General features: G+C 47.3%; 1 long non-coding RNA gene across 1 annotated transcript; it reads left to right on the plus strand.

The window, feature by feature from the left end:
* Positions 1–756: 756 nt before the first annotated feature.
* LOC123281674 (uncharacterized) lies at positions 757–21,062 on the plus strand. Its single transcript, XR_011499077.1, has 4 exons — positions 757–814; positions 8,122–8,193; positions 15,681–15,954; positions 20,182–21,062. It is a non-coding gene; the product is annotated as an uncharacterized lncRNA (long non-coding RNA).
* Positions 21,063–27,461: the final 6,399 nt, after the last annotated feature.

A 27,461-nucleotide genomic window follows, 5' to 3' on the forward strand; every position in this document is an offset into this window, starting at 1 on the left:
TTTGAGAACAATGAAGGCTGTGTTGCCTGGCTGGCTCCAGGTAACTTCCTAGCGACTGGAAGGGTTGAGCCTTTAAGGGTGGCCAAGGGAGGGCTTCTGGATCCCTCCGGTCCACCTGGTGGTGGCCGTATCCCTGACTTGGCAGCCCTTCTTGTCTCTGCCTCAGTGTCCCCTCAGTTTCTCTTGCAGGAATGGGTATCCTTCATGGGAAAGGCCATTTGTGACATTCTTCTGCCCAAGAACCAGCTGGCTGAGAGTTAACCTTCACGCCGAGTGTCCGTGTGTTAACTCAGGCCTTAACCTGCCACACAGAGACCGTGAGATGCACCCCAGAGCTCACCAGCTTTCCTTTTCCTTCTCTGCTCCCTTTTTTTTTTCTCCCAAGCAAATATTTCACATTTGACTTCCAGCCCAGGCAGAACCCATCTACCTCTTCCTAAGACAACTAAGGGTTGTCACTAGGCTGCAAATGAGCAGCTTCGATTGCTCGGGAAAAGATATTACAATTTTATCTCCTTGTACTGTTCAATAAAACATTAGTATCTCAGCATTTTTATTTAACAATAGGCAACCTTAGGCCAGTAATTATGCAACAATTATAATCATAAAAACTGTCCCCTGCTGCTCACCTAGAAACACGAATATATTAAACCAAGACTAACCATCTAAAAGGCGAGAAGCAAAGCCCCCTCATTTTTAATGTCCCTGCAGTGCACCATGGGAAGCTAATAATTCACCCTCTAATTAGTACCTTCTGCTGCTGTTGGCGCAAGGACAGACAAAGAGGGAGCGGCTTCCTTACAAACTCGCCTTGGTAATCTTTAAACGTCGGGATGCTCTGCGGGTTGGCTGAGTAGAGTGGGGCAAAATGGGGTGCGCAATTAGAGGCGGGCAGGCACGCTTTGTCCTGACTGGGCATTCTTGCTCTAATGAGCTCCGGGCAGTCACCTGCCCCCAGCAGCCCATCCCCAAACCCCTTTTGCGCCGTGCCATATTTCTTCTTGCTTGTCCTTTATTAAATCTGACCGTGGGAAGGGGTTGCAGTGTCTGTGCTGGTGGAGAGGGTGGCACATGAAGTAACAGTCCCTCTGAGAGCTGTAAAGTGTCAGGTTCCCCAGGCCGGAGCTGGTGATGGCAATGGCTGCTCTGGCTGGATGGCAAGGGAAGCCAGTGGGCGGTGATGCATCTTCGAGGACGGCCGCCTGCCCCATGGAATAGGGCGTGCACCTCTCCCCAAGCTCCTCCAGAGTGAATAGCCTGGTGATTCACTTAACCGCCCCTGCTTCTTTGACCCCAAATGAGAGGGCTTCCTGCACACAGCTCTCAAAGAGGTCGTGGGATCTGGTAGGGCTTCTCAAGGACCACAGAGTCCATTCTGATTAACCCTGTCATTGTAGAGATGAAAAAAACCAAAGTCCAGGTCAAGAGTCAGTCATTAGGGGTGACAAACACAAAGGTGTTCAAGGGCCCAAGTGCGAAGGACAATAGGGAGTGGTGGAGACTGCAGTGAACTGGAGCTCACGCACCCCATTCATAGGGGCGGGGGCTACCCAGTTCTTGCTGACACTCACAGAACATGGCCCTAGCGTGGTTAGATCTTTAGACTTTGTAAGAGAAACCAGAAGTTTTAGGTGAAATCTTTTAAAGTAAATATTTTTAAATACCCAGAATTATACAATTGTACATTTTAAAAAAAATACAATGTGCTTCTCTGAGCCAGATGTAGCCTGCATGCTTCCAGTGGGGGTCTTCTGGGATATGGGCCAGCATCTGTGGACTACGTAGCCAGATGACACGGATTTCTCTGTGTTGAGTTTTGGTTCCAATTTGACCAGTAATTGGCCTTCCTTGCACCTTCCCTGTGTGGCCGGCCAGTCAGGCCCTTTTACTGGACAATTGACACCAGGTTGGGAGGGAGTCGTGGGAGAGCTGGGTACAATTAGGCAGGCAGGATTAAGATGGGGCATTTTTCTCTCGATCACCAGCTCATTAAGCTTCCCACTTTGACAGCTGAAGCATTCCCAAGGCTGGCCGAAGCCAGACTTGTTTCCTCCAGAACCAACTGAGAGCACCGAAGACTTGGTAACAAGGTTCTCTGTGACCTGAGATGAGAGGGCAGTAGCGGGCTGAGTCGTGAGCTCCTGGGCGTTTGGACTGCTCCTTTAGAGCATCTGCCTCCTTCCAGAGAACTGGTCCAGCCGGGGGATGCAGATGGCGGACAACTGAGCTGAGAGGGCAGAACTGCTCTGCTTGGAAAGGGGGTGCAGCCCTTGTGCTTGTGCTGGAGCAGCCGTTGCTGCCAAGGTCTTGCCACGAGCCTCTGCCATGTCCCCGCTTCTGACTACTGCCCCGACTCTTACCAACAGGAGCACCCGGGTCACCATCCAGGGGGGACATCCAGGAGCAGGGCCAGCAGGGACTCAGTAAGTTAGAGCGTGGTTAAGGAAACATCAAAAGCGCCTTTCTTGAGCCCCAGGGGACCAGAAATTTGGAATATTTTTAATGCATTTATCTCTGCTACAAGGGAAGCACTGATTTTCTTTTCCTGGGGACTCCTTAGCAGAAGGAGAATGCCTTTTCTTTGACCCTTTTGTTTTTCTCAAAAGCAAAGATGAAAACGGTACTGGGGTCTCCTTCTAGCTTGGGGAGGCGTCTGTGCCCTGAAGGGTGGTTGGCGCTGCAGGGGCAGCCGCTGCAGTAACTGGGTGTAAAGAGAACTGCCAGCGTCTGTGCTGATCTTTTGGCAGGAAGAGCCGAGCGCTCCATTCTTGGGGAGCAGGTTGTTTTGTTTTGCTTTTTAGGCACTAAGTTTTAAAAAATTTACACTAGGTTTTGAGTCAGGAGAACAATAGCGATGGGCAACAAAGGAATATTTATCACATCCTTTAGTTCGTGTCTCAAATATCTACTATCCAAGGTAACGGAGGGGAGCTAACATTTATTTACTTTGTTATTAGGGTTTAAGTCACGGTTTCTCATTTAGTTTCTCCTTTATGTTCCCTCATCAGTTACATTTTCTTGTGATGTAGATATTATTATCCTCATTTGCAGATGAGGAAACTGAGGCACAGAGAGATGAAGTAACTTGACCAGGTCACACAGTTGGTAAGAAGATGGAGTCAAGTTTCAAATCAATGTAGAGAACCCATACTGTCCCACCCTTCTGGGCTGGCTCCCCTCTTTTCGCCTTGTAATTTAGTGGTTTTCAACCTAGAGCATGTTTCTGAATCAGATTCCTGTCTTTCCTCCCAGAATTACTGAATCATAACAGAAACCTGCTGGGGCCCAGGGGTGTGCTCACTTCACTGGAAGGTGCTCCCAATGCCCACCTCTGAGTAAGCACACTGGTTCAGAAAGAAGGACACGAGATCTGGAATCGGACGATCTGGGTTTGAGTCCTGCCTAGTGTCCCTTCTCATCTCTCAACCTCAGTTTGTCATCTTAAATCAAGTTCAAAACTGTGTCACCTCGGAAGGTAGTCCTGGGGTCGGGTGAGAGTCTGTCCACGCAGGCGCTTGGTAGACTCTAGAGTTGCTATGCGAGTGTTGCTCATCATTCCTGTAGACACATCGAGACTCAGGCCCAATCTTTCCTCCAGAATGCTACAAGTTCACGGGCACGCTGGAACTGTTAGTCAAGAGCCCGGATTGGAATATCCGACAGCCCGGCTGCTGTCTCCTGCACAGTTGTTTGTCGGTGATTAAATTATCGTAAATTAGTTCCACTCATAGTATAATAAATGCCATGAGCCTGACTGATCACACACCTGATCCTACACCCCCGTTCCCCCCCCCCCCCCGCCGCCACAATGCATTTTCTGCGTCCGACACCCAATAAATCCAGTGCTGATGTCGAGCTCTTGCTAGGGCTGATGGATGGGGTGTGGGGATGCTGGCTGGGTGTATGCTCCGATTTCTCCCATCAGAAAGAGGCTCAGAAATTGGCCGCTGCGGGGAAGAGCTGCTCAGGGCTCTCGAGGTACTGGGTTTGCCCCTGTCTCTTTAGTTTAGCTTCCAGGCATTATTGTTATTGTCGTTGTTGTTGTTATTTAGTTACTTCCACTACTACTTGTTGAATTCACTGTGTACTGTCAGGCACTGAGTTAAACCCCTTTATGGTCATTATTTTATTCATTGGTGTATTATTTTATTTATTCCTTACAGAAACCTTATGAAGTGGGTATTACTGTTATTCTTCCCATTTTACAGAAAAGATCACAGAGAGTCAGAGAAGCTAGGTAACTTGCACACATCATCCCTTAGGAGGTGATAGAACCAAGGTCTGTGCTCGAGCTGGCCCGCCTCACACCACCATTGCACACTGCCTCCCCTGTGTGGAAAGGAATTTAGCTAGAACCACTCTGATGGGAGATTTGGGCAATTCAGGGGCTTGACGAGTGGTGGAGATGGGTGACTCAAAGTTATGAGGAGCTCGCAAGTGTGTTCTCCTGGTTGGTAGTGAGGTGGAGAGGGTGGTGACAGGGTAATATTGTGGGCAGTGGTCGTGTGGCCACAGTGGGTAGTGGTAGATAAGCAAAGGCAGTTTGTGCTGTGCAAAGAGGACAGGATCTTAATGGGAAGACTTATGTTTCTGTCCCAGCTCTTCCTCCTCTTTTCTGCTCGCCCCTAGGCTTCTCACCTCATCTGTCTGGACCTCAGATTTCTCATCACAGGGCTGTTTTGAGGATCAAATGAAATTAAGGTTGTAAAAGCAATTTGTAAGCTGTGAAGTGATTTCCATATGCAAAGAACTATTTTTAACCTTCTCTGTCTCCATGCTCTGAATGAGGACAGCCAGGACTCAAGACTTAAGCCTGAGTCTTTATACAAATGGCGATTCACTTTTCAAGTGAGCAGCTGTGTGTGTGTGTGGGCGGATGGCTAGGGAGGTGGCCCAAGCTGGTGTAGGGATGTCAATTCTGGAGAGGGCCCTCATCTCAAGGGCCCTGCCTATGACCTTGCTAATGTGAATGTTCTGTGTTTCACAGAAAAGAGACATTCTTGGAAGTACATTTCTGTAAAGGTGGTAAAAATGAGGCCCCCAAATTTGGATGCAAAGCAATCAGAGTTGTTTTTCTTCTTTGCACTATACCTTCCAGTTCTAAAGACAACTCAATCAGGCCACCTGTGTGGGGCAAGTCGCACTGGGTGAAAAGCTGTAGGTCCACCACCCCAGGACGGCAACACAAGAACCCGTCCCAGTCTTCACAGCCTTGTTTTCACAACCTAAAGGAAATGTTAGATTCAAGTTAGAGGGCGGAGGGCAGGAAATAACAGAAGAGCTGGCTATGGTAATGAGAGGCTTTCAGAGCTGATTGGTCTGGCAGGATTAACCCTCTAAACAAGGAGTGTGAGAGACTCACAATGCTGAAGGATCCTTAGAGTGGATCCTGTGGGGCATGTGTGCTGCTCCTCCATCTTACCCCCCTACTCCTTCCTGTTCTTGATCACGGCAGACATCACTAGTCAATAATAGCATTCTTTCCTGTTGAGCCTCAGAGCCCTTCCACTCTGTACTCTGGGCAGCCATCCCCAAGAGACTGGAGTTGCCATGTGTAATGAAACCCAGCAGCTGCTGCTCTGGAGAAAACCACTCATTTTTAAGAAAGGGTCTCAAGTCCCAGAGATGGAAAGAGATTAGTTCAAGATTACTGGCAGAGTTAGAACCAGAAGACTCTCTTCACCTTGTATCCCGGAAACTTGAGTCTCTTCTAATTCTGTCTTGATACATACCATTGAATCTAGCATTATTTACTTATTAATTTTTAACAGAGTCCTTAGGAGACGAAAACGCCTATGGTGTAGTGAAAGAAAAGGTGAGAAGGTATGTTAGTTATCTACCACTGAATAGCAAACCGCCCCAAAATATCTTAAAACAATGACCATTCATTATTTCTCATGAGTCTGTGGGTTTGTTGGCAGTTCTGCTGAGCTGGGCTTGTTTGGGCTGATCTCAGCTGGCGTTGCTTATGCATCTCTGGTCAGCTGGTGGGTCAGTCGGGGAGCTGGCTGGTCCAGGATGACCTCAGCTGGGACAGTTTGTCTCTCCTCCACATGGCCTCTCATCCTCTGGCAGGCTAGCCCAGGCTTGCTCTCATGGCATGGTAGGTTCCAAGTTGAGGCCAAGGCTCAGAACTGCCACAATGTTGCTTCTGCCATACTCTATTGGCCAAAACAAGTCTCCTGCAGGACTGGGACGAGGCGAAAGGAGCGACGCATCTAGGACACAGATTTTAAGGAGGTACTCACTCTCAGGTGTTGACCCTACACTTGCATGACCCTGAAAGTGAGTGCCTCCTGAACTTTTGAGCCCTAGACATGTTATTTGCCTCACCCTAGATGCTGCCTTGGTCACAAGGCCAGCCTAGATACAAGGTGTGAAGAAACAGACCTCACCTCTTAGTGGGAAGAACTGTAAAGTAACATTGCAAAGGTTACCAACACAAGGAGGGAGAAGAAGCCAGGCCCCAATGCAATCAACAGAAGGGTATTGCAGAGCCTCCATGGTCGGGGCAAGCCTAGAGCTTCACAAAGAGCGGTCAACTGAAGTGTACATCCCTTCACTTTGTGATTCTCTCCCACCAAACTGATACACAGTTATCTCAAAGAGGATTTCGTCCTATCTCCACGTTCTCATTCCTAAACACTTTCTCCAGTACTGCACTGGTTGGAGTCAACTGCGTTACTGCTGGGCCTTTGGCATTCCTGGGTATAGTCCAAAGTCAAGTGCAAGGAAGTCACTTTGGCGACCAGGACTACTAACCACAGTCATTGATTTTAGGTCTCCAGAAATGATAGACATAGCTATCAATTATTTTAAAATTGATTGGCAATGACACTTTTGCACAAAGATTATTTTTACAGTATGTGTGGCCTCAATGTATTTGCTAAAATCTAGGATGTGTGCTTTCTCCAATAGGCTTCTAGGAACTTAAAGAATTTATGGGTTTTCAATTGAGATTTCCAAAGGATCCAGATGTCTGAGTGCATGTTTATATCTGGATCTGAAAAATGTGGCTCCTTTGGGGCAAGAGGTGTTGTCAATAGAACCAGCATCTGGATTAATGGCTATAGCAGGTAGAAGCTGTTTTCTGCATGATGATGGAAACCTAGCCACTGGATGTGTGATTACAGCTGAATCTAAGATGCAAGAGCATCAGGCTGGGTCCACAGCAGTGAAATTGACCAGGCTACTTGTTTGAGTAATGGCGTTAGCTATAGTGTGATGCCCAGGATCTGGGTCTTGCATCCAACTCTGATCCGTTTATCAAGGAGGCCTGGACTTGGCCTTTAAGAATTTTGTCTTCTTCTGTCACCCCATCCCTACCTCCTGACCTCGAAGGTAGGCCTGATATAAAGTCTGTCCATGAGAGCTCTAATAATGCCACATTCAGTGGCTCTCAATTGCCTCCATATACTTGGCCCTGATCCTTCTCTCTGGCCACATTTCCTTATACTTCCTTTATACAGAACATGCTCCAGCCGAACTGAACTTGCCTTTCGTATATGCCCATAGTCTTCCTCATCACATCTTTACTCATTTGCTCCCTTTCCTTGAAACGCCCCTCTCTATCTCCTTAAATCAGAGTCTATCCATTTGCCAAAGCATAGATTAGTTTCCGCCTCTTCCATGAAGTTTTCCTTGATCTCTTTTTAGGAGTGATGACTTCCTCCTCTGAGTGCCCATGACATTTTGGGGGTATTAAGAATATGGTTAAGGGTGTAGCCTTTGGAAATGGCTTAGAATCAAATGCCAATCCCATTATATACTGCCTGTGCGACCTTGGGCAATATTCTTACCCCCTCTGTGCCTTAGCTGGAACATGGGATATAATAATATATCAGTTCATATGTTGTAGGAAGGAATGACTATTTCATTACGTGTATTCCAGTAGCGTCTGGTATATGGTAAGTGTTAACTTTTACTACTGCTATTTTAAAGTATCCAACAAATAGTTATTGAGTATCTACTGTGTGCCCAGTATCACGTAAGACGTTGGAGATACACAGTGAATGACAGACACCATCCCTGTCTCAGAGAGCTTACAGTCTAACAGGTAAGAAGCATCAATTGAACGCTATCTTGTGATGATGGGTCTATTGATTTTACTTTCTTTTCCAGATGATGAGGATGTGGCTACTGTCCTATATTTTCCTGCAATTTTTGAGTGTCCAGCATAGTGTTTCATGCAGAGTAAGTGAAACGTCAATGAATGAAATACGGCTGATAGCCAAATCAGTCACCAGTTCAGGCTGTAGCTTTCCTCACCAAGAATTGTTGGGCGTAGATTCTAGATCTAGATGGGAAAGATCTTGAATGGAACACTTTGGCTGGAATCCCAGGCCAGGGCCAGGGCAGGGCCTGTGTAACTGGTTTGAAGCAGGGATCAAGGGTAAAAGTCTTTCCTGATGATGTTTTGGGGCAGATTGCCCCATATTCTCCTTGCCACCATGAAATAAATCCTTATTTCTAAAATGTAAAATGTGTAAAGATGGTGCAATGGGAAACATATTAGCCTGGGAACCAGTATCTGGATTTCTGTCGTAGAGCATCTGTGTGACTTTGGGTAAATCTCTCCCACTTTCTGAGCCTCAGTTTCCCCATTGGAAAAATGAGATTGGATTAGATCAATGTTTTTTAAACTCATCCTCATCTTTCTCTGTTCTTTTATTTGTTCCTTTCTTCTGCCTCTTCTTATTCCTATTGTAGCCTGATCCATTTTTCAAATAAATTCACATTCAGAGACGTTCTGTTTGAAATGAGATGGAAATCCCGGAGCTGCTGACATTCAGCTCTCTGTCCTGCCACTACTTCCTATAGTGCTTGGAGAAGTGCTTCTAAAGATGCCAGGGTTCCAGCAAAGCCGGGATATGAAAACAATTGGTCTCTTAGCTCTTAGGGCCCTTATGTTTCAGCATTCTATGACTCAGGGCAACAGAACCCAAATGGCTTTAATTAAAATCATTTCAGCTTATCCCCATTAACTGTGATTGATGCACCAACTGGAGAATAAGTGCATTAATGCTATAATTATCTGTTGAGGATGTTTTATTGATTCTGCAATGATATTTTTGTCAGTTTGTATTATTTAGTTTCTGACTTAAATCAGGAAGAAATGGCTATTGGTGAAGAAATTAATCATGTAAATCAAATTGTCATCGATGCTTTTAGAAATAAAAGTCTACCATAGGCCTAGCCACGTCTCTTACCGGCCGATGTTAGTTGCTGTGATGATTGATGAAGTGGACAGAGCAGAAGGCTTCACTGTGCACCTCCAGGGCTACAGGTGAAATGTCAAGCACCCCTTGAGTTTATATAAAAGTCCTTTCTCCGGCTCCATCTTCTGTCAACTGCCCAAGGTCAGTAGACAACTCCAAGGCAGGGCTGATCCTAAGGTGTGGTAAGGTTCCAGGTCCCCAGGAGCTTTTCTGTCTGAGCAATGGCACCTTCTGCTCCTGAGGTCTGGGCTCCTTTGTCTCTTGAGGGGACAGTGGGGAAGGTGTGAGAGAATAAGAACCTCGGGTTTGGAATCTGTCTCAGCGGGAATTCTTTTAGTTGCAAGTGACAGAGAATCCAATGCAAAGAGACCCGAATAAAGAGGAATCTGGCTCGCTAATTCAAACGCGCAGGGGAAGGTCTGCTTTCGATGTGTTTTGGTCTAAACTCAAGTGATGCCACAAGGCCTGACTTCTCTGTGTCTTGGCTATTTTTCCTACACATCTGGGCTTTATTTTCTACCTTTGCAGTGGCAAGAAAAGGACAGCAATCCCATCTTCCCCAGTTGCGGCTTCACGCCCCGTGGGGAAGTTGTCTCTTTCTCTCCCAGCCCCCAGGAGAAGATGTACCACATCTCGCTGGCTCTGCTGAGTATTTCCCTCTCTTGTTAAATGTTGGTGGCTGAGAGTTGGCTGCAGCCGCTGTGGCTCTGCTCGGCTCTTTTGGGCTCCCTACCATGTATCTTCTCACTCTGGCTGCAGGAATAGCCACTAGGTGTATAAGACCCCTTTTGAGGCAGAGCAGGAAGCCAAGCTGACCCATCCAATGAATCTGAAGCTTCTGCTCAGACGTGGTGTGTCATGAACACTTATATTCTATTGGCCAAAGTCAGTTAGACAGCTAAGCCAGCATCGTAGGGGCTAGGAGGCATGCTCTTCCCATGGAGAGAGAGGAGAGTGAGTACTTGCAACAGTAATAGGATCTACCATAACTCCCAATCTGTACAGGCTGAGAGGGAAGAGGGAAGCTTTCTCAAAGGAAAACTAGGGTGCAATCTGCTAGAAGAATGGTAAAGATCAGTGACTTCCCTTTGATAAATTACGATTCACCCATCCAGTGCTTGAACTTTCTCTACTGCCCAAGGTACCACCCACCCTCTCTCTCCCAATGAAGGGAAACTTGTAATCTGCAGAGGCAACCTTTTTGACAGCTCTGCTATCCCTCCAAGAAAAAAAAAAGAAAAGTCTTTCTTTAGCTCAAGCTACTACTATGGGCTTACATAAAAGGAGAGTGGGGAGAAAAATGAAAAACTAAGACCTTATGACTCATTTTGGGGGCTTCATTGCAAGAAAAAAGAAGGAAAGAAGCAGGATGTGGAAGGAAAAAAGCAAGATAGGAAACAGTTCTCTCAGGAGCTCCTCCTTCTAATGTATGCAAAGCAATGAAAATATCCTTGTACCCCATACGTCTTTTAGACCAGAGTGATGGATTTGTGGTCCTGAGCACAGGCAGGAGTCCTGATCAGGGCAGAGGGTAGAGTCCTTGATCACTGGGAACATGACTTCCTTTTCTTTGATGTGTCTTTGGATAAACTACTTACTTGCACTCGTTTTTCATTTACTGGCCAACAGTCAGAGCCAGCTAACAGGCCAACAAGCTGGCAATGACGCACCCAATTATCTTCTAAAAATGTATTTCTGTGATTGGGGCTTTTAATTGCAGCTTAAATCAAATGCTCACGAAGCCAGTTACCATCGGGGGATGAGACCAGCTAATGAAATAATGAGAACTCTGACTCCACTCAGGGGTAAAGGGACACGGGAAAGGAGTTTGTTCTTCTTTTTATTTCCTTCACTTTTTTTTCCTTTAATTGCCATGGAAGACATTGATGCCGAAAGTCCCACCACAAGGTAGTGATGTTACAAAATGGGCAGCCGGTTCCAATGAGACCACAGATGGCGCATGAACTTGTTTTGTTTCCTGGGATTCATTCTCACATTCGCCTGCTTGGGTTTGTGTAGACGTCAGGTTTCGCACTCTCATTACTCCAGATCAAACAGCCATGGCTTTGGAATTCAAACTTGCCAAGTGGGCTCCCCTCTCTGAATGTCTTCATCCGCTCGTCTCAGATGTGGAGCAGGGCTGCAGGGTCCCATGGGGAAGGAGCCTGTGTCCCTGGGTCTGATTTATTTACGCAGATGTGACGTATGTCCAGAGCCCAGAGCCACAGGCACCTCTTCCCGCTAACTCATGGTGCTTAATTCAGATTACTTCCCTCTGTGGACAGCCAATATGCCAATTATCCCTGAAATGTTTGATTAGGTGCCTTTTACCTAACACACTGTGCCATGGGCTAAGGACTTCTGCGGTTCATTTAGTTCCCTCTGAAAGATGATTCGGGCTTGGCTGAGAATCAGATGCGCTCCACTATTTTCAGATACAAGCAAGTCTTTTTTTCTTCGAGATCTTGCACCTTTGGGTTTGCATCTGGACAATGTGGATTAAAAACAGCAACTGCAAGAATCTTAATAGCCACCATTTATCTAGTGAAGTGGCTGTCTTTCTAGCTGCAAATTAGAATCACCTAGGGTGCCTTAAAAGGTACTAACGCCCAGGCTCCCATACACAGAGGTTCTAGTTTCATGAGGCTGGGCTGGGGACTTGACATCAATATTCTTAAAAGTTCCCTGGGTGATTCTAATGAGCACCCAGGGTTGAGAAGCACCAATTTCATGCTTCTAACGTGCCAGGAAATGTGTGAAGAGATTTGCACATACTGGTAATAACCTGAGTGAGGTAAGTACTGTTACTCCCATTTTATAGACAGGGAAATGATGCCAGAAGGAGGTCGTGACTCATCCAAGATCAGCCAGCTAAAGTGGCGATGACAGGTTGTTAGGGTTAGGTATTCCAAAGTGCAGGTGCTGTGTGGGCACTGGGTGTTTGAACTGTTTGAGGTTTAAAGGCCGGGGGAGCTGCGAGAGCAAGAAAACTGATGGGGGAGATTGGTGGGTGGCGGCATTTTCCTGTCCCAGAGTTAGCTGTGAGGCCCTCTGTGAGAGGATGCATGCCTAGTGCAAGGAGGACACACACACGGTGCCTCTGGCTCAGCAGGAAGCAGGGGCTCTTACCTGGCCTCCAAGAAGAACAGCTCACCCAAGAATTGGGGACGCACCTGAAGAGAAAGCTACTGGCCATTTTGTTCCGGCCCAATGTCCTCCATCTCTATTTCTAAGAGAACTGATTTTTGTCAGATAGACGGCTATAGAAGAAGAAGGCTCCTTTTCTTGCCACTACAAACCAAAGGAGAGTTGGGAGAGGCATCCAAAGGCCACGTGGAGAGACGCACGTGGGAGATGGAAGCTGATGGGTGGCCTGGGAGGTGGTTTGGGACTGAAAGTGACCAGAGGATGAAACAAAGGGACGCTTCAGCCTAGCATTGTACGCGAGAGTGAGGGGGTGATTTGAATCTGAATTCTTCCAAAAACCAGCTGTAGAGTCTGGCTGCCAAGTTTGGCTACAGAGGAGATTGGCCACTGTAGCATCATACCTTCTGTGGACCAAGAGGCCAGCCCTGGCTCTGGCTAAGACTTTGCTTTTTGACAGTGCTCCTCACTGTCATTTCTTACCCACTTGCCTCCCTGCCATGTTCTGCTGGTTGAAAGAATGCCCATATGTTTTAGACATCCTGGGCCATGGATGTGGGGTAAGCAGAAGACAGACATGAAGTATTGTTTTGCCAGTCTGTCTGCTGTATTCTTATTCCATATGCCAAGGATTACCTCTTGAGAGGAGGACAGCAGTTCTAGAATCTTTTAACTATTTTGTTTACTCATATGGCTCCAGTACAGTGCCTTGCAAATAGTAGATGCTCAATGAATATATCTGAAGGGATGAGTAAATAAATGAAAAACAAGGAAACTGGGAAAGTCACAGAATCACCAACCCCGGACTATGAACACCGAAAGCTGTTAGAAGCAAATTCTCCTAAAATTTCTCCACTAGTGTGATGGAGTCATGTTGAGGTGGGGTACCAGAGTGTCATGAAATGTCCCCGCTTTTACCTCCCATCATTTCCCATATCCACTTACAAGGGAGGTGATTAGTGTGATGGATCCGTGTGATTCAATATCTGTCTGTAACAGGAAATAATACCTCTCTCAAGAGTTTTGGGAGGATTAAAAGAGGTTATATATATAATTTGCTCACCACAGTGCCCAACAAATGCATTGAGCGTAATAAGTGCTTAGTGAATAGCAGTTAATAATTATTATCAAGAATTAAGGTGTGACATTCCCTGTTGGCCCTGCATATTAGGGATTGTTAACCTACGACCTTTTGGTTAGCTAGTTGTATTCTTTGAAGCCGTTTTACTGCCATCTACCATTCACTTTTTGTTCAATGAACTGTATCGAGTCCCTGCTTTGTGCCAGACTCTGAGCTAGATTCTGTGGATGCTGTAGTAAAAAAGACAGCGTGTCCCCCGCTGCCAGTACCCTTGATGTTTCCTGCAGAGGGGCCAGAGCCACATCCCAGGACCCTCCCTTCTAGATCTTTCCACTCCTCCCTGGTCACGGGAAGAGCTGGACTTCCTGTCACACAATCTGTAAAGAAAGGAATGTGACCCAGCTTGATTGGTGGCATCCACAATAGCAGAGATGGAGAGCCACTGTTGCCTATTCTAGGATGTTCTTTCTCTAGAACCTTGTTTGGCTCACCCCTCTTCAGAACTCCACTCACCTGGTGCTTCCCCTGGAAGAATTTCTGCATTCCCAATCCACTCTGCCCAGTCGCTCTGTGTTATATCACCTTGTTCTATGTTCTTCATAGCACTTATCAATGTCCAACATTAATTTATTCATCTACTGGTCTGTCTCCCCTTCTAGAATGCAACCTCCATGAGGTCAGGGACAATATATGTCCTTTTAATAGTTGGTACTATTGCACTTAGAATGGGGCCTGGCATCTCATGGTTATTTGATACATATTTGTGTTTGAATGTCTTTATGATCTGTCTCCGGACTCCCAGAGGCTCCTTTGGGTATCTCCCAGAGCATGTGGAATTTTCTATTGCAGGTTGATAAGGGATTCATCTGACAATAGAGTCAAAGAAATCAGCCATAACCAGCAGAGTTGACAGAGTCCTTTTAAGAGCTGGCATGGAACATTTGATAAAAATACAGTGAGAGATCAGAGCACAATGAATCATATTTAGGAGAAAATCTCTTTTGAAAAGCCCAGGGTAGATCATGTTTTTTTCATGCTTGTCAACTTGGCTGAATAATTTGCTTAAAATAAATGGGCAAGAATGGTAAGTTGCTATGTAAGGGGAATGAAACAGACTCCTGGCTCTGTGAGCAACATGTCTCAGCCTCTGAAGGGTCTGGCTTGGGTGGTGGTGAGCTTCGTGGGTGTGGAAGTGGTTCATGCATTTAGGCAGGTTCAATGTCTTCTTGGCTTCAGCGTGAGGTTTCTGAGGCATCAGCACATTAGCTAATTTCCAATGCAAACAAGATTTGATCCATCACTAAGGTTGAAAAAAAGCCCTACCTCTCAGATTTGTCAGGTTCTCAAACATGAGCCAAATGAGTTAATGTCTTCTCATTGTTGTCTTTATTAAGGCTTTTTTAAACCAATCTTGGATAATGATGTGTCTCTGTCAGAGGTCTTTTAGTAGAGTAAGTTTTCCTTTATATGACCTCTCCAGGGAGAACGCTGCGGCTTTGAAAATGCAGGGAGCCATGATGTCCAAAATGGAAGCAACAAGGCTGATCCTCGGGTGCTGGGCCTTGGGTTTTACCAGCAGACCCAGGGGACAGCTTGGTATTTGTAGCACAGGCTTTGGAGGCAATATGCACAGGAAACTGGAGTTGGATGTCCTTTAGGACATGGAGGGAGGGGATGGATGCTTGGTGACAGGGACAATGGGACAGGGCAGGCTTACTGCCTGTCTTGCCACCATGGGAGATTCAGATCATGACTTTGTGCCAAAGTCATGGCCCAGGGACAAAAGGAGAAAAACCACATGGACTGGCGCAGTTCTCTCTGACTCCGCCTGTCTCCAAACAGAGGTGTAAGGCTTTGGGAAACCCACATTTGGTTTACTGGCTTGCTCACAGCTTGCTCACCAGGCCCACTCTGCCAGGGCAGAGCCTAGACTCAAAAACTGTCTCTCCTTCCTCCTTTTGTCAAAAATCCCTTGCTGCCACCTAACCATTTTGCTGAAAAGAGCTGATAAACTAATTCACACTAATATAGTAATGACTTATGTGGTAGCTAGCTCTTAAGATGGCCACCGATGATCCTTGCCTCCTTGTATTCACAGCCTTGTGTAAGCCTGTTGCCTGGAGTAACTTACTTCTAACCAATAGAGGACTTCAGGGTTGAGGGGATGCCACTCCTGTGATCAGATTAAAAAGATTACTGTCCATCTTGCTAGCAGACTCTCTCTGTTGCTTTCTCAGCTTACACACTTTTGAAGCAAGAAGTCACGCAGCAAGGAACTGAGGTCAGTCTCTGGATAACGGCCAGCAGGAAACAGAAGCTCTCAGTCCAATAACCCACAAAGAACAGAATCCTGCCAATAACCATGTGAATCAGAAGTGGATCCCAAATCAGCTTTCGGATGAGACCCTGGCCCTGGCTGACCCCTAGATGGAGCCCTGTGAGACACCCTGAAGCAGAGCACCTAGCTGAGCTGTGCCCAGACTGCTGACCCCAGAAACTGTGGGCTAATACGTAAGTGTTCTTGTAAGCCACCGAATTTGCAGTAATTTGTGATGCAGCAAGAGAGAACTTGTACAACGGCACGGGCTTAGTGGGCTACTGTTCTGGAGGAATGGTCCATGTTGCCAGGTGACAGCACCTTAACCAAAGGCGTACATCTCTGATGGGGAGGCCTGGTGGTGAGCAGTTTAGGCAACCCATGGAGTATCAGCAAGAAGAGATGAGGGGGTTTCTGGAACTTGTTTTAGAGGTTTGAAAAGAGTACCCTTGATTCAATTGCGTAGAATCTCTGTTTCTTAGTTTCTCCTTTCTGCCCAGCCATCCCGTCCTGCAGAGGCACGCATGATCTGCCCTCTTGCGTTTTTATGCTGACAGGGATTTGCATGGCTTCCTACCCATTTGTTGGGCAGTTAGCAATCCATGATCCCTCTCTCTTTTCCTTCCCAATCAATATTCCTGGTTCTTCAAAACGGGAAGCGTGCTTTGGCCAAACCACGTGCCAGAGCACTTGAGAGCACGGCGTGTGGAGCCACGTTCCCTGCTCTGGCCCCGCGTCTCCCTCCGTCAGCTGAGAGAGAGAACCTCTCTGTCTCACTTCTCTTATTGCAAAATAGGTTCAGATAATACCTAGCTCCATGTAGTTGTTACAGAGGTTAAATGTAAATCTCTTAGAACTATGGCGTACTTAGTAAGTACTATGTAATGAATAAGTACTTAATAAGTGTTAGAAATTATTACGGCTTTCACAAATTTTCCCCTGAAATGCTTACCTGCTCCCTAGGCTCTGACAATAGAATACAGGTCCCACATCTAGAGGCAATTTTTGTCTCAAAGTCATAGCTTTTTCACAGAGGTGAAAGTGTACCTGTGTCCCAGGGTTGCTGCCCCCCTTCTGGAACATTCCGCTTTCCTTCTCTGCAGATATCAGGAGAAACTGGGACCTCATCCCAGCTCTGCCACTTACCCCTGTGAGCTAATTGGGTCATTTCTACTTTCTGGTCCTCAGTTTCCTTATCTGTGAGACGGGACTAAAGCAGCCCAATATTCCTCCAGGGGTTTTAGTGAGATCTACAGGGATGAGGATTTGAAGAGGATTTGGAGACTATCTGAGACTCCAAAGCAGAGTTAAGAAAGCGACATTGGAGAATGAGGCCAGAGGTCAGGGGAGGCCCCAAAGAGGAGAGGCAGAAAACAGAGGAGAAAACCCCCAGGCTGTGGACAGGCCCTGGTTTTCTCATTCTGGCCTTCAGAGAGGGTGCTGATGCTGCCATCTTCCCTGGGATGGTGGGGGCTTGAGGCAGAGTCTGCATCTCATCCATTTCTGGGCCTGGAACACAGGAGGCACTTGGTGGATGCTTGTTGAATGAATGTCCAAGTGAGTAAGTGAGACTGTGCATTTTCTGAGTGCCTGTGGCAGGTGACAAACACAATCCCGGGGAGCCTAGAGACTTCTGAGAAATAAAGGCCTGGGCTGTGGGCCTTCTAGCCTGGACTCAGGTTTGCTTCTGCCATGCTGAGGCCACATGATGATTTTTATTCCAGCTGTGAGCCTGTGGGTGTCAGAGGCCAGGCCCAGAGGGCAGCGGTGCGCTGGGCAGATTCATCCAGTCCTGCTCCTGGAGGGGGAGGCGGGGGAGCAGTATGGCTAACCAGAATGCCAAGGCCATTGTAAGGCTGCCTTAAGTTGGGCTAACGGGTGAGCGTTTTGATCACGACATCTGCTTCAGTTAGTCAGTCACTCAGGAGCCAGTGCTTAAGAACCTGGGGTTTCCAGGTGACAGTCCAAGGTCAGAGGGAAGAATGTCCTTGTCTGACCCTGATAGGGAGTCTCTGGTGCCTGTGGGGATTCCAGGCAGATGGCCTGTGACTGTGCCCTAGCCCCGGTCACAATCAATACCACCACGTCACCTCCCACAGTCAAACTGAGGGTCCTGGGAGGGCAGGGTATGGTTCAACCATGTCCTCAGTGCCCGAGACTGGAAATGAGTCTGTGCTGAATGAGGAAATAAATGAACCAGCGAATGAATAAATGTACAGAAAGGTATAGAGGAAAAGCTCAGCTGTTCTGGAAAGGGCTGCAGCCTGGAAGCCAGGAGACTCCCTTCCTGTGTGACCCTGGGCCAATCACTTCCCTTCCTCCAATCCTTAATTTTGCTCTCTGTAAAGAAGGGAGCCAGTCTAGACTGGGTCACAAACTGAGGACTTACAGGCCCCTTCAGGTCCTAACTGTGTTTTGTTTGGCCAGCATTGGATTTTAAAAATACAAAACTTGCATGTATTTAGGCAGAGAGCACACTACCCAGATGTCCACAGGAGCAGCTCTCCTTAGTACATAATGCTTTGCCTGCTTTATGCGTTTATATGACCTACCGGCCCCCAAGGACATCTGAGTTTGCTACCTGTGCCAGAAGCCTTTGGGGGCACTTTTGGCTTTGACATGCTAGAATTCTTTTAAAGGAAGAAGGGCAATAAATGGAGTAAAACAGAAGAAAAGGAGCAGAGGGAGAGAGGAGGAGAGAGAGAAGATAAAGGAGAAAGTGAAAGAGGAGAAAGACAGTGAAGTGGAGAAAGACATCAGATAGAAAGGAAATTTCTGTTCAAGATTCACCCCAACCTGTCCCTTGGGTCAAAAGAAAACCCATGGCTACCTCTGAAGGAAAGGGCCTTAAGAAAGAAGGAATCTCCGGCCTGGGAGACCCCCATTCCCTGAGCTCCCAGACACTGCCCAGGAGGCCTGACCACAGGCTGGGGCTGGGAATTGACCTGTCTCTGCACAAGGACTCCACCTCTTTTGTGGGTCAGAAAGCCCCTCAGATTTGACTTACCTTGGGCTCCTCATAGTCACTGGGGTCCAGGCTGTTTCCCGGTCAAACCCAGGAGGAGCCAATGGTTGGGAGGGGCAGAGCCCAAGGTTCTGCAGCCCTGGCCGTGGTGCTGAATTATTAATGTTCATTTCAGTTATCCTTTGGTTCAGCAGAAATATGACAAAGCAATCTCAGATAATGAAATCACCCACATTTTCTGCTGTTCACAGCAGGCTTTCAGGGGCAAATTCTGTGCCCACCTTCACAGTCCTGATTGAGTTACACGTTTATGGGTGGGGGTGTAACTCCCCATGTTATTGATCGGTGTGTAGTACACAGATTTGAGTGACCTGGGGACCTTTCTTTCAGCAGGCCAGTGACTGTTCACCGTCAGCCAGGCAAAGAGGAAGCTTTACAGAGCAAGCAACTGTCATTTCAAAGAGGGTCTCTGGGGGGTGTCAGGAGGCCAGGCAGCCCCGGCTCAGCCTGGAAAGAACTTCACACTTCCCCCTGCTCCTCTCTCTCTGTCCACCTGTCCCTGAGCCCTCACACTTTGAACTGTATCCTCTTACGGCACCTCAGAACTCACTGAAGACTTGTCTAAGCACTTTCATAGGAGGAGAAGGGACTCGCCTAGGGTTATTTTGCTTTTTTTTCATTTGTTCCTTTCTCTCCCCTCCACTAGCTCTCCATGACCCTTTGATTTAAAAAAATTAAGAATCTAAACAGCCAGGAAATAAAATACTGCCCATTACTCAGAAACTCCAGGAGCCCAAATCAGGCAAAGCAGACATTTGCCAATGGGTGGGACCTGGCACTCAGTCATGTTCTATTTCTTCATGGTGATCAAATCACCTCCTTGGTGACTGAAAACATCAAATTTAGTTGATTGAATTTTAAAATTGGGGATATCACAGAAAATCTAGAGGTATGGTTTCTCCTGAAATATCAAGATCTGGCTACCCCAAGTCTACAGAATAACAATTGTCTGGTGATGAGACTTGAGTGTTAGTATATTTTATTTTTTTCCAATTCTTTGAACATTGGCACTGTGTTCAAAATTATAAGACTGGTTAGCTAGTATACACCAATCCCTGAAGTCAAAAGGAAGGCAGAAGAGGAACTTGGTGGATTTTTTGCCATAAACATAAGTGAAGTTCATATGATACTGTCCCTTAAGGTGGTTGTCTTCAAAGTGTTATTTTTTTTTGAAATATTTATAGTTAGTTAACTATTGTTCACTATCTTCAATTACTCTAATCTAAGACCTTTATAGGAGATAACAGTAACCCTACTTAAAGAATAAAAGTATTTTCCAGGCTGGCAGAGAGATCAATATCACCCTGGGATGGGAATGTATTAGCCAGGGTTCTCCAGAGAAACATACATATATGCATAGATATCTATATCTGTATCTGTCTCTCTATCTATCTAGAGTTATTACAAGGAAGTGGCTCATTCAGTCACGGAAGCTGAGAAGGCCCATGATCTGCCGTCTGCAAGCTGGAGGCCCAGGAAAGCTGGTGGTGTAGTTTCAGTCCAAGTCTGCAGGCCCAAGAACCAGGGGAGCCGTGGTGTAGGTCTCAGCCCAAAGGCAGGAGAAGACCAGAGCTCAAGGAGCCGGGCGGAGGGCGAACTCTTCCTTCCTCAGACTTTTTGTTCTGTTCAGGCCCTCAGCGGGTTGGATGAGGCCACTCACATCAGACAGGGCAATCTGCTTTACTCAGCCCACCGATTCAAATGCTAACCTCATTTGGAAACACTCTCACAGACACACCTAGAATAATGTTTAGCCACATATGTGGGCACTCCATATCCTGGTCAACTTGACACATAAAATTAACCGTCACAGAAAGTAAAGCCAAATTGAGGAGAGGTGTGGTGTAGAGCAGACACATCTGCTCAGAAAAGCTGCTGTGGGCCAGTTCAACGGTGCTTTGGCACTACTGGTGACGCTGGGAAATACTTGATAATTGTTAGCTATTGGGTAAAGCTATTGGGTGACTTGGTCATTGTTTGCTATACCATTCCCTTTGAGTTTGGGGATGTTCTCAATTCTCTCTTGCATCCCCTTAACAAATCCTGATGGCTGTGTCCTGGGACTCCGTCTTCCTCAGGCGCCCTTGGGCCCCTGGGGCTGGGGACACCTTTGTGGAGCTGGTTTCAGCTCTATCCTGTCTCTGGCTGGGGTCAGAGCTGAGCAATTGGTTTGCATTGAGGTTGGGCTTGTGGGTTACAGTGTCTGCCCCTACATCACGGCGTGTGAAGATAAAAGGACAATAAATACACAAAACATCATGCTTTTAAAACCTCAGGACTGGATCTTTGGCTCGCTGATATTTAGCATCCTAAAAATGGCGCCGGCAAGCAATCAAAAACATACAGTAGAAAAGACAATAACCACAAAAAATTTTGAGATAAATCAGAGCTTTCCTGGAAGAGTCTCTGTGGAGATCATCTTGTCCAGCCTTCTGCCTCCAGGAAGATTGACCCTGGCCCACGCCAGAATGATGGAACCTTCCCTCTTCACTAGGCCTTGGCCCCCTGCCTCCTCCGTGGTGCCCCTGCAGGTCACGGGAGGAGATAACACATCATTCTGACAGCAAAGCCCTGTGGTTTGTCTCTGGGCTGTGAGCCCGAGGTCCCGTCACTCGGGGCCCCTCAGCTGCCTCTCCCCTCCCTGGCAAATGTCTCTGTATCAGTTGCCCACGATCAGCTTCTCAGAGCATATCTGGCTTTTATTTTCTCCCCATGAACATTATCTATTTGTCCAATTCATCCCAAAATAGCCCAGCCATCCCATAATACCCCATCCTGTGTCACTCAAAACGGGGGCCCGGCAGGAGCTCTGAGCTCTTCTTCTTGTCCTTTCTCTTCTTTAATAAGCACAGCCTGGGCTTCAGTCAATGCCTTTCCTCTAGATTCATGAGTTGGCTGCTTCTGCAGCAGCCCCAGATCCCAGCAGATAAATCTCCACTGGAGCTGTCAGCACAGACAGAGGGGAACGGCTCAGCCAGGTCCTCAGAGAGGTGGCTGTGGAGACATCGGATTTATCAGCCACCCTATCTCCTAGGGCTCACCTCCTTGACCTTCAAGATGCAGCAGGGGCCAGTGTGTGGTTTTTGCCACAAGGGACCTGGAATACCAAAGGCACTGCCTCCAGGATGCCCTTCCACTTGTCCTTGGTGACTAATGGAGAGCCTGGTCAGGGAGGATGGGAGGTGAGGGGCCCTTTCACTCCCCAAAGAAGGAGTGACTGTGCTTCTGGCCTTGCTGAGGACTCACCTCACTGGAGGGAAACGTGCTGGTTTCCAGCCCTGCTCTCCAGGGTCACTCTGGGTTAATTTTATCTGCTTCCGTGCCCCTGGATGGGCCACACATTTTTCCTCCTTAGCCGTGTCCAAGGCTCTCTTTTCGAGCAGCCCCAGCGCCTGTTCAAGCAAAATTGAGACATGTGCTTATGACAGTGTGTTTCCATGAAGACAGATCGCTTTCTCTCCAAGGTCAAAGCACCCGCTGGCCAGGCTCTTTGGCAAACAATTCGTCAAACAGGGCAGCGGGCAGCAGACAGGCTACTCTCAGGCCCCTGGCCGGTCGACTCGTCAAAACCTTTCAGATGATTATTGAGCCCTGAGAACTTTACTCCTTCCACTGTCTGTCGGCACCTCCCCTGCCGGCCCCCCCACACAGAGGGATGAGTTGGCACAATATCAGAAGTTATGACAGGGACCCAGAAGGCAAAACAAATCCTTCTGCAGAAATTGGGAAATTTCTCAGTCATTTTGCAAGGCAAAAGCCGTGGTCCCTTGTGAGGTTAAAAAAGCAGAGCAGTGACACCGCCACCTGCTGTGCCTGCCCGTTTACTTGTCTGTCCCACAGCTGGAGGCGGGCCGAGTCTTGTTCCCCATGGCACAGGGCTGGCTTTAATTGATTCATTTATTGACCACTTACTATCCTTCTACTAGTAGCTTGGCACTAAGCACAGGATTCCTGTCCTCATGGAGCTTATGGTCTTGTGGATGGTGTGTCACTGTAAAGAGGGGAAAGAAATAAATGGGAAATAACGAATCAGGAGAGTTTTAGAAAGGTTACCCTGGTAGACAGGCTCTAAAATGGTGCCCAATGGTCCCGCCTTCTTGTAGTCATGCCCTTCTGCAATGCTCTCCCTCGAGTGTGGCCCAGGCTCATGACTCACTTCCGAAGAACGGGAGATGGCCAAGGAGATGGGATGCCACTCCCAAGACAAGGAAAAGATCATGACTCTGTTGTGCTTGTCCCCAGTCTCTTTTTCTCTCAGCCCTAACTCTGATGGAAGCCAGCTGCTGTGTGCACGTAGCCCACATGGCAGGGACCTGACGTCTGCGGCCAACGGCCATTGAGGACCCGAGGCCCATCAACAGCCTCACGAGTGAGCCTGGAGGTGGCTCCTCCTTGAGTTGAGCCTTGAGATGACCACAAGTCAACATCTTGATTCCTACCTGTGAGAGACCCTGAGCCAGAGGACCTAGCTATGTACAGCCGGATCCCGGGCCCACAAAAGCTATGAGATAATGAATATTTGTTGTTTTAAGCCACTATGTTCTGGGGGGATGTTTTACACAGCAATACTATCAAATAGAGTTTTTAAATAGAGATTTACAGAGGAAGGCCAACTACAGTAGCATGGCCAGGAAAGGCCTCTCTGAAGACATCCCATTTAAGGTAAGTATTGAAGGGTAAGTAGGAATAGCCATACAAAAAGCTGGAAGAACAGCATTGTAGGCCAAGGGAACGGTATGGGCAAAGACTCCCAGGATGGGAAGGGCTTGGATTATTTAAGAATCACGGCTGGAAAGTTGTGCCTGGATGCGATGCTAGCCCCTTTATTTTTACTGCCTTTATTTTCAACTCAACCTTGAAAAGTCAACATTATTATCCCCACCACACTGCAGGGGAAACTGAGGCAGAGAGCGGTTCAATCACCAGTCTAAGGTCACACAACTAGAAAGTTTTTCTGGATCGAGAACCTGTGTGCTCGTCCGCACCTCTCAACACCACAGGGCTTCATTGACCCATTTATCGGACGCCCTGCTCTGCTGCGCTCCAGGTACACATGGCCCTGTCCTGAAGAAGCTCACAATCTCGGGGGAGAGACAGCCACCAAGAACTAACATTTCCCCAGGGCTTTACTCCTCTTTTCCTCATACAAACCCTGTGAGGCGGGGGGTGGGGGGGTGGAGGCAGGGATCATTCTTGTACCCGCTTACAGACGGGGAGAGGGAAGCCCAGAGGGATGATGGCCACAGGGCTTGCTGTTAGTAAGGACAAAATGATGTCTCCACCCCAGGCCTCTGACCCCCAATCACAGTTTCTTTCCTCTACCCCGTATGGTCCCCATTTACACAGGAGCCTCTGAGAGAGGTGAGGAGTGCTTCCAAGGTGGAGAGCGCTCCCTTTATAGCCCAGCTCTGGCATCGGACTAGATTTTTATGGATCACAGTTGCTCAAATTGTGGCACATGTGTGTATGACAATTTTTGCAGAAGAGTTGAATATGGAATAGTTATTTATGTTACGTGAATGTCTTTAGCTTGACGGTTTTCACCATTGGCTTTGTTCTAGACTTTCTGGTCCAGTACTCTTAAGAACTCGAAGAATAACCAAACTTTGCAGGACTGCTTATAGCTCTCAAAGTGGGCCACTGACCTCTCTTCACCTCCCTAACTCCCCCGCCCTTCGGTCTCCATTTAAATGTGACTTCCTCAGAAAGGCCTGGCTTGATTCCCCAACCCAGATTAGGGGTCCGGGCTACACTCTCTCATGCACCCTTTGTATCTCCTTCTTGGCTCCTACCACAATACGTAAGTGTATGTTAACTCGGTGTTCGTTTATTCAGTGTGTGTCTCCCACACGCGCCTGCGAGCCTCGTGCATGCAGAGCCCGTGTGTTCCGAGTTTGCTGTTGAATCTCAGTCTGGCACAGTGTTTGGGAACCCAGTAAAGTTTGTTAGATTAAAATGATGCCATTAGACTCATCACAAACGCTCTGTGGGGCACATTGCTGAGTGTGGGCACAGGAGGATGGAAGGAATACCTTTGGGGTGGGGGCGACATTGCGCATGAACAACCTGACTATAACAACAACAATTATAATAGCAGCGGATGTTTGCTGAGCGTGTAGTATGGAGCGTTGCAAGGGTTTCGCACGTTAAGTGGTTTCAGGGAATAACTCCGAGACGGTTATTTTGCACACAAATGTTCTCACAGCGAGTGATAAGCTGACCAACTTGTCCGACTTTGTCTAGGACTGTCTCATTTTTAAAACTGAAAATCCAGCATCCTGGGGACTCCCTCAGGCTCAGGCAAAACAGGATGGTTGGTCATCCTAGTGAGGGAAAATAGACTGTAGCCAAAAACATAGGATTTGTAAGAAAGAGGGAGAGAGGAGAGAGAAAACCCTGGCGGTGAGTGTGGGAACCCGGAATCTCGTTTGCATTTGGCAGGGGTGTGCCGGGGGCGGAGGCACTAAACGGATTAGTTGCGGCTGGAAAAGAGGCCAGGCTGTGCATCCCATCCTTGAGCAGGACAGAGAGGGATGTAAAAAACCAGTTTTAATTGTTTATTGTTTCTGCAGAAAACCTGTGCAGCGCACATGCATTCCTGGATGCTCTGGGTGGTTGTTTCTGGAACTTGTGGTTCCTTGGGGAAGTTCTGTTTACACCATGGCACTGGCAGGTGAAGGTTGCATGCTTCTGAATGAAAATTCTAGACACTTGTAACCGTTGGTTGCAGAAACACTCCGTGTTCTCAGGCAGCAGATAGAGAAGTGTGAAAACTAATTTCTCAATGACTTGATAACACACCCTGGGCCCTTAAGGAACAGGGGTATTCTTAGATGTAACAAAAAAGATCCCATTCTTGTGTGGCTCCCAGGGGCCCCCAGGAGGTGAGAGAGAATGTTTTGTGCCGAGGGTGGGGTGTGGGTGGGAAGAGGGTGCCGTGTGGGCAGGAAGGCCGGGCTCTCCATTCTCGACTGGGATCATTCCCTCATTTGTTTGTTTGCTCATTAAAATCCATTCCTTTCTTCGTTCATTCTTTCATTTCTGTCCAGTCATTTGTTTACTCATTAATTCCTTTATTCTTCTGTATTCATGGGTTCACTTCTTCTTCCATTTGTGCTCACCCCCCTCGCCTGCCCCACACCCTGCCCAGGACACTCCCCCCTGGGTGAATGAGTGAGGGAGGGGGCGTAAAAGCCCTGCCAGGCGAGGCTGAGAGGCAGCATGTGTCCCTCGGCTGAGGTTGGCCACTCCTCGGTCAGGCTTGACTTCTTCCTCTGCTCAGTCCTTCTTTCTCCCGCTTCATCCCCAGGGACTGATCCCTCAAAACATTTTGTACCCCAAACTCCACCTCAGCATCAGCTTCTGGAAATCCTAACCTGCAACAGGGAGCTAAACCGCGGCTCAGACAGGGCAAGACTTTTCCAAGGTCTCCTAAAGAGAAAGGAGCAGAGCCAGGGCTCCTGACTCTAAGAATCCAGGTCTGTTTGATTCCAAAACATGTGTCCATGCCATGAGTCCATGCTGTGGTGTGTAACAGGTGTGGCCTTCTCAGGTGGGAAGAATTCGGGGAAGGGAGCGGCCACTGTGCTAGGTGGGGTCAGAGGAGGCTTCCTGGAGGACTTGGAATTTCCCGTGAGTTGAAGAGTCAGAATTGGTCATGAATTTACCCTTCCTTTCACCTCCTGTCCCTTTTAATGAAACGGAGAATGGGTTTCACCTGCCAGCTCTCACCTCTGCCTTGGGAATGGAAAACGTGTATTTTATTCCTCAGTAATATGGGGACACGGGCAGGAGACCTAAACGGCTCAGAGAATTTAATCATTCAATAGGGAGCTTCGCCTAAGAGCGGAGATAAGAACTGACGTGGCGTCTTCTCCACGGGTAAATGTAATTGGCCTGGCTGTTATGCTCTAAGCCCCCACACTCAGGCGGCACAGGGACCTGCTGGCTTTTGGTGACTCTCAAAACCAAGAACCTTTGCTAGGGCTGCGGTAATTTGATTTATCTCAGAAACAAGCCAACATTACAAAGCTGGGTCTGCAATTTCAATATGCAGAGATTAATTTACATGCAGAGCTAATTAAGCAACTGAAACACCCACTAATTGATTCTTACGTGAAAAAGAACACATCAATTTGGAGAAATACACTTTATAAAGTTTTACAATATTTGCAAACTTAATTGCCAAGTGGAAATTCCTGTTCTGGTGGCTAACAAATTTAACCAATTAACCTTTGCCGGGAGGGTCTTTGATCCTGGAGTCTGGCCGTACTTGTCCGGAAAGCTTTGGTCTCTGCCTTCTCAAACTCTAAGTCAGAAAAGAAGGCAGTTCTGGGCTGGTTTCTGTACTTAGCACAGGTCTGGTTCATAGCAGGAGCTCACAATAAATGCTGTAAATACACGTCCAAAGAGTCTATAGCAGGTATTTCCTATTTGTCAATATAAGAATTTTGCTGGATGGCATTCCCAGAAGGCGTTATTATTATTCCCCACCTCTCATCTTTTAAAAAATTTTATTAGTTTATCCTTTTTATATTTCAAGGAGAATGCTTTTTAAAAAATGCTTTCATATTTTTTAAACTTTTGGTTAAGATTATGAGAGTTTACAACCTTGTGAAATTTCACTTGTGCATTATTGTTAGTCATGTTGTGGGTGCACCACTTCACCCTTTGTGC

Source organism: Equus asinus, chromosome 28 (assembly GCF_041296235.1).
Source record: "Equus asinus isolate D_3611 breed Donkey chromosome 28, EquAss-T2T_v2, whole genome shotgun sequence".
NCBI lineage: Eukaryota > Metazoa > Chordata > Mammalia > Perissodactyla > Equidae > Equus > Equus asinus.